Raw genomic sequence first — 7,487 nt, 5'->3', positions numbered from 1 at the left:
AGCCACCTGGCCACCCCTAAGCAATTGGGGTTAAGTAACTTGCTCAAAGTTACATGGCCAGGTGTTTCTGGGTGGGTGGTAATTGTCTGAGCCCGGATTCGATCCCAGGTTATCCCGACTCTGGGGCCAGTGCTCTTACTCGCTGTGCTTCCTGGCCACCTTGATGTGAGATAAATCTTGAAGGGAGCCCAGGATGCTAAAGAGGCTGAGGTGAGAGGCAAAATATTCCAACCATGGGAGACAGCCAGTGTAAAGGCAGGACACAAGGTAGAGTATCTTGTGCAAGAAATAACAAGTTTTATTGTAGAATTCTGGAAGGGAATGAAGTGTAAGAGGAATGGAAAGGTAGGAGCGGGCTAAATTAGGAAGAGTTTTAAATACCAAAAAGATGAGTTTATATTTGATCCTAAAGATAATAGGAAGCTACTAGTGTTCACTGAAGAGGTGAGTAACATGGTCAGATCTAGTCTCTAGAAAAATTAAATTGGAAATTGAGCAAAGGATAAAATGGAGAGAGAGATCCTTGATGCAGGGAGACCTGTTAAAGAGCTATTATGGCTGTCTGGGTTAGAGATGGTAAGGAACTGAATTAGGATGGTAGTTGTGTGAATGAAGAGTTTTTGTTTGTACCCACTGGGGCAATTATGAACTAGGACATCTACAATCCTTGAGACTGGCAAAAGAAAGATCTAGAGAAATTATTTATTATTTGTACTGCATTCTTCCCTACTGAAACTGGAGGAATGCACAAAGAAAAAGGGTACAAAGATGAAAAGGGGAGGGAAGGTGAGATTGGAAAGGACAACACTTATAAATGCATTTTATCCCTTCAGAAGTGAGGAAGCAAAATTATGATCACCAAAAGAAGATTCTGGAAACTCCTCTTCCCATCACTTTTCCCTTTTCTCTTTCTATAGCTTTGGATTATTGGCTATCCTTTCTATGTCTTTCCACAACTCCAGTATAAATGATTTTATTGCTCTTTCTTGACAACTATCAGTGGTCATCCTGGCCCCAGGTCTTTAGACTACAGAGGTATCAAACACCCATGTGGCCTGCAACACTCCCTACTGTGGCCCAAACCAGACTAAAGTGTAATTGAGAAATATGTAACAAAATAAATAAAAATACATTTTAACACTAAGTCAATATGAGGCCCACAGGGATCCTTATTTACAGTTTAGTGGCCTACATTTCTATCTGAGTTTGACACCACTGGATTATAGAAAAATCATTTTAAATGGTTTAATTTTCAGACTTGTAACACTAAAGTTGGATCTAGATATCTTTATTCATTCTCTGAAGTCTTCCTCTCCAGTTTGTTCCTCTTCACTTCCTTTCATTCTTAGTCTCTTCCTCTTTCCTCCTTAGCATGGTAAACCTTGGACTCAGTCAGAAGCCCTGATTTTAATTCTCTCCTCTGCTACTCACTAGTTTTATGCAACCTTGAACTAGTTGCTTAGCTTATCATACTTCAGTTTCCTCATCTCTAAGACTAACTTATAATACTTACCTTAATCTACCACAGAGTGACTCTAAAGAACAAGTTTTGGGAAACAATCCTACAGTGGAAAAAAAAAACAATCATTCTAGAATCACAGAATCTGTGTGACCTTGGGTAAGTTGGTTTACCTCCATGGGACTTAGTTTCCTCACATGTAAATTTAAGCTATTTATTAAATGGCCTCTTAGAATTCTTACCACTTTAGATCTATGATTTTATGTATGTAAAGCACTGACCATATAAATGTAAGGTATTATCATCCCCATTCATTTTCCCAAAAAGTTATTTTCTTCCCAATTCCCATTTTATAATTTTCTTTAAGAAAAAGACAAATGAACAATTGGTATAGGAAAATTCCTTTGAGAAAACATTTTTTAACATAGGTCTAGAGTTGCTTTGATATTTAAAATCTTAGAGAATGCTCTAATGCACTGAGAATTTAATGCCCAGTATAATACAGAGAGTATGTATCAGAGACAATTCATGAACACATACTTTTCTGACTCCAAGACCAGGCCTCTATCTACTATGCCATGCTAATTTTATTATAATTCTTTGGGAATAGAAACTGGACCTACAATTTCACTAGTATAGAGAAGGAATTCCTAAATGAGTAAATACCTTCTACCAATGCAGGTTGACACATTTGCTATAACTTATAAATCTTAGAGAGTTGCCTAAATCACTAAGAGGTTAAGTGATTTCCTCAAGCTTACACAGCCAGTAAAGTCAGATGTGGGACTGGAATATTGTCTTCTATTAAAATTTGAGTTCCTTGAGTGAAGAGACTGCTTTCTGCCTTTCTTTATATTTTCATGGCTTAACAAAGTGCCTCAGACATACTAAGTGCTTTATAAATTCTTGTTTAGCTGAACAAATATTTGTTGACTTATTGGCTTTGAGGCTTCTGTCTATCCAAAATGTCATATTGCCTCTATTATACAGTTAGTAGATAGTTCCAAAAATAATTTTAAAACTTGCTAGTCTAGGGAACATACATGTATTGATTTTATGGTATGAAAATCAAACTATTGGCAAAAGAATGGGATTATATTATGCAGTTATCACATGTTAACATTTGGAACTTTTTTTCTGCCATAACACCAACATATTACATGACTTCCCCACATAATGTTTAGTTATTTGTGATGCTAGCTGAAATGACCACTATAATTCTAATAAGGTGATTTGACTTTATCATGGTATATATGTGTGTGTGTGTGTGTGTGTGTGTGTGTGTGTGTGTGATATGGAAAGGAAGAAAGAAAGAGAAAGAAAGAAAGAAAGAAAGAAAGAAAGAAAGAAAGAAAGAAAGAAAGAAAGAAAGAAAGAAAGAAAGAAAGAAAGAAAGAAAGAAAGAAAGAAAGAAAGAAAGAAAGAAAGAAAGAAAGAAAGAGAAGGAAGGGAGGAAGGGAGGAAAGAAGGGAGGAAGGAAGGGAGGGAGGGAGGGAGGAAGAAAGGAAAGAAAGATCTAAGAAATATATACACTGATATTTTAATTTTTTAAGGTCATAGGATCATAGATCTTGAAGTAGAGGGAAACATAGATTACTTCTAGTCTAACCCAATCATTTAACAGATGAAGAAACAGAGAGAGGCCCATAGAGGTAGTATGCTTTACCAAAAGTGACACATCTAGAAAACAGAAGAGACAAAATTTTAGTTTGGGCCCTTTGTGTACAAGGTTAATTAAATTCTCTTTCCATAGAGTCATGTTGATGCCTTAAAAGGCAAATGTTGATGAAAAAAAAATTTGAGAACTGTGTTTAATCTATTTAAGTATAATACTGCATTTTACACTGTGATTTTCTATCTCATCTCTCCTATTAATAGAAATGTTGATTTGTTAAAGCATTACCTTATTTTTGAAGTTACTGATGGAACAAAAAAGTTTTCATTTTGTTTTCAGTTCTGACTTTCCCCTCTCTTTTATTTTCTCCAGTCTAGTCTTACATCTTGTTTCCTATTTTAGGTGACTTAGTTTGAAAATGTGGGTGCTTCCTTAGTCCTGATACCTCATCTCCTCCACCCCATCTATTATTTAGTGTGAATTTTTCTTGATGACCCAGCTCATTCAAATATCACAATTGCCAGTCCCTTAACTCACCTCTTCTGGTCATGCTTTAACAAAGCTCCTGGGGTGTATGGAGATTTTCAATGAGCACTAGCTCCTCCAGTGTGAGTGCTTTCCAAGCCAATTTCAGGGATGCCCATCCACCTTTAGTGTTCATCTTTCACCAAACACTCACCTATGACTCCAAGAAGCTGTAGCATATACAGTGGCCACACCCGAATAAAATCTTGGAAGACAAGTGAAACCAGACTGAGGATAACTGCCAGGACTCAATGCACTGTTGAATTAGGGGCATGTCTACCCTAATCATGCAATAACTTCCCCTTGTGGATTGGGTGGATGAGAACAATGCATTTCAATGACCACGAAAACATCTAAAGCAAGCACTGAAGCACTTAGATCTTGGTTAGACATCAAAAATGCAGAGGTAATGAATTCATCCCGGGCCACGACTAGTCTTCTTGACTTTTGTCTTGCCACTGGATTTCGATGAAGAGAAAGTGAGGCTGATGACTGTGCAATTCTGTCTCACAAATCTAATTCATATAAAAGTGAAGACATCACCCTGTTATGTCATTGATCCTCTTCAAATCAGAGGATGAACAACAGCCAATTTCTAAGGGCAAGTACAATATCTATCCCCTCCAGCTTTCTGTCTAAGACCTTTAGTGCATTTGTGGGGAGCAGAGCAGGATGAGGAAGTTGGCAGGGATGAATGGAGGGGTTTCCCAATTCATTCACTTACAACAAATTCACCATCATCCTAAAGAAACTGGACCCAGCATGGTGCAGAAATAATACTACATTTTCCCTAATGAGTAAAGTACCAGAGCACTACCATATCTTCTCTAATCCCAAACTACCTGATGAAGTAACAAAATGCCTTCCTTTAACAGATGAATTAGGTTTATAAAGAAGACATTCTTGTTGTTTTATTTTTTAATAAATTTAATTATTTCTTCAGCATGTACAATAAGTAAATATCTTTTATTTCTAAATGATATATATAGGGAACAATTTGAGGTTCTTTCATGTAATTTAATTAAGTCCATAGAGAAAAAAAATGACATGATTGTGCTGACCAGAAAGAATGTCATTGTGTTTGGAATTTTTTTAAACTAGTTCTATCTAAGAAATGACAAAGTATTTTATTCCAATTTTTTTTTATCACTGTAGACTCAAAAAGGAATAGGTCATAAAACAACTCAGGATTAAACAAAACTAATACTGTCTTGTAAAAAGCATTCAAATCAGTAGTGATCAGTTTCTTACATTTCAGGTCTCAGTTCTTGGCTTTATTTTAATATGCTATGGCTAACACTGGTTCCCATTTTCTGACTTACTATATCCTATCTTATACCTCATGATTAAGGAGCTAAAATTGCTACCCAGAGGGTTTTCACTTGTCAGAGGGGAAAATAATGTATATATAGTCAAAGGTCTCTGTTTTGAATCCTTGTTTTGCCACTTACTACTTGTGTGACTTTGGGTAAATCACTTAACTTTTCTCTATCTCAGTTTCCATATATGTAAAAAAAAAGGGATTGTCCTAGGTGACCTCCTATGACCCTTCCAATTCTAAATCTTGTTATTTAAGCCTGGAATTGTGAACTCTGTTTGGAAGTCTGGAATGAGTTTGTTGGTAGACTGAATTTATGTGATCCCCAACTTACACATGCTCTGCTATCAAGTAGACAATAGAACAGATCTTTCACTTTTCATCCAAGTATCCCAGTGTTCAAGTTCTTGCATCCAGAGTTTGGGAATTCAGAAGGTGCCAACATAACTAGCCTGGAGGATCTTATGGGGTTCTTTATCATTCCAAATAATCCTGCTTTTATGTTTCAGCTTGACATGGAAATGACCCTGAATTCTTGAAGACTGTACCATTGTACCATTGGAACATGAGCTCTGAAAGGTTCTATCATGCAGAAGAGATATCAACATGGACCTTGCAACAAATTATATCTGCTTTCTAAGGCCCTGATTACTTCACAGTAAATTTTTTGGCCATGGCAATGCATGAAACAAAGAAAATATGAAATGACTCAGTAATTTAAGACTCTTTTCTTCTTTGATAGACAGTGACAGTGCATGGGGGCAAAGGGTCTAAGATTCAACTATAGTTTTTAGACTATTAAATTTGATATGGCTATTGGTATTCTTAGTCAGAAATTCTTGTTCAGTGATTATTGAGTAGACAAACTGCTGAGCACCTAAGCAACCAAACTTGAAATTCTTTCTATAAGCAAAATCAGAAGAAAGAAGTCACAGCTAAATAGAAGGATGGTTCATAGATACTCACTCCTCAGAGAAGCAAAGCAAGAAGTTGGTAGAGTTGATTTTATCATATTCCTAAAGGCATTGGAAAACATTTCCCTGTAATACTGCTGCATCTAATGTTGCAATACTGATGGTAAGCATTTGCAAAAAGACCATCATGAAAATAATTAGTTTGCACACTGTCAGTAATTGGGGATAAAAAGGGAAGAATTCCATAAAGAAATTTTGTATAACATTTTATAGCACTGAATATAGTATATCCTAACATTACCAAAACTGTAAAAGCATGATAATTAAATAGATAAATAAAAATTATATTAAAAGCTAATTATACAGAAAACAAATTAACACAATGCCCCCAATAGTGTGTTAACTTATTCATGCACTCATTACTTCAAGATGAAATTAAGGATTTAAATTTTAATAAAAAAGTTAAAATTGTGAAGACCATGCTTCTCATCTCCCTTTCTCCCCATTCTTTTCTTAGTCTGATCTTCTCTAACCTTTCCATTATCGTAAGAAGCATATTCATCAACTTAGTTACCCAGACGTGGAATCTGTCCTTGACTCTCCTCCAAATTTAAAAGGGCATCAAATCCTTGTCCATTGTTCTCTAAATTTCTAAAATACATTCTTTCCTTTGCATTCCTAAGTCAAATAAGTCTCATATCCAAATCTTGACTATGGTAAATTTCAGATTAGTTCCCCCAGCTCCTTTGTCATTTGAAAAATTCAAGATCTTGAATTGCAGAAGGCAGTTGAAAGGCTGTTTAAGTAACTCAAGCATGAGACATGAAGGTATAATCATGTGTGGTGTCATCAGAAATGAAGATTCAAAGAAGGGAATCAGAGAGACATTTGAAAGTGAAAGGGCCTCTCATGATCAGATATGATAGATGAAGCATACCATTTTTTTTCCAGTTTACCAATATCCTTTTTAGTATACCCTACTCCCAATGTGGTCTTGCAAGCTCTATTATAAGCATATACATCTATCTATCTATCTATCTATCTATCTATCTATCTATCTATCTATCTATCTATCTGTCTGTCTGTCTGTCTGTCTGTCTGTCTGTCTTTCTGTCTGTCTATCTATATCTGTCTGTCTGTCTTTGTCCATCTGTCTATCTCTGTGTGTATACACACACACACACACATTCACATATATCACCCCAGTGTATTCTATACTAGTCAGACCACATTTGAAGCACTGTGCTGAATTCTGGGGGCCACATTTTAGAAAGGATCTTATTAATTAATGGGAAAACAGCTACATTGGTGAAGGGCCTCAAAATAATGCCACATGATATTTTCTTGAAGGAATTAGGATGATTTGGTCTAAAAGCAAATTTGTAGGGAAACATAGATGTGTTCACGTATTTGGGAGGAAAGTAGGTAGAAGAGAGGGGGCAGATGATAAAACTAAGAACAATTGATGTAAGTTTCAAAGAGGCCTTTATAGTCTTGACATGAGGGAAACGTATTCATACTAATCATTAATTTCTAAAACTGGAATGGGTTGCCTTGGGAGACAGTGTGTCTTGCTGCCCCCTACCCCTATTCACTAAAAGCCTTTAAACAAAGGCAAGATAAGCCTTTTGGAGGTAGGAATTAGATGTTGTAGAA

The 7,487-nt window shown here is 36.0% G+C and overlaps 1 long non-coding RNA gene across 2 annotated transcripts in view; it reads left to right on the top strand.

Annotated features, from left to right (window-relative positions):
- The window catches only part of LOC138151932 (uncharacterized), a 215,631-nt gene extending 209,320 nt beyond the window's left edge, over window positions 1-6,311 (top strand). Inside the window, exons 4-5 of one of the 2 annotated variants that reach the window (XR_011165969.1) lie at window positions 1,529-1,618; window positions 5,427-6,311. This is a non-coding gene — a long non-coding RNA (uncharacterized lncRNA). The remainder of the gene's footprint in view (window positions 1-1,528; window positions 1,619-5,426) is intronic. The other variant, XR_011165968.1, reaches the window with a different exon arrangement.
- Window positions 6,312-7,487: the final 1,176 nt, after the last annotated feature.

The sequence above is a fragment of the Petaurus breviceps genome, unplaced genomic scaffold (genome assembly GCF_028583685.1).
Source record: "Petaurus breviceps papuanus isolate PSGF00001 unplaced genomic scaffold, PetGlider_PUasm1.0 90919, whole genome shotgun sequence".
NCBI classification, from domain to species: Eukaryota; Metazoa; Chordata; class Mammalia; order Diprotodontia; family Petauridae; genus Petaurus; species Petaurus breviceps.
Note: the sequence above shows the minus strand (reverse complement) of the source record. Positions and strands in the feature narration are given on the sequence as shown.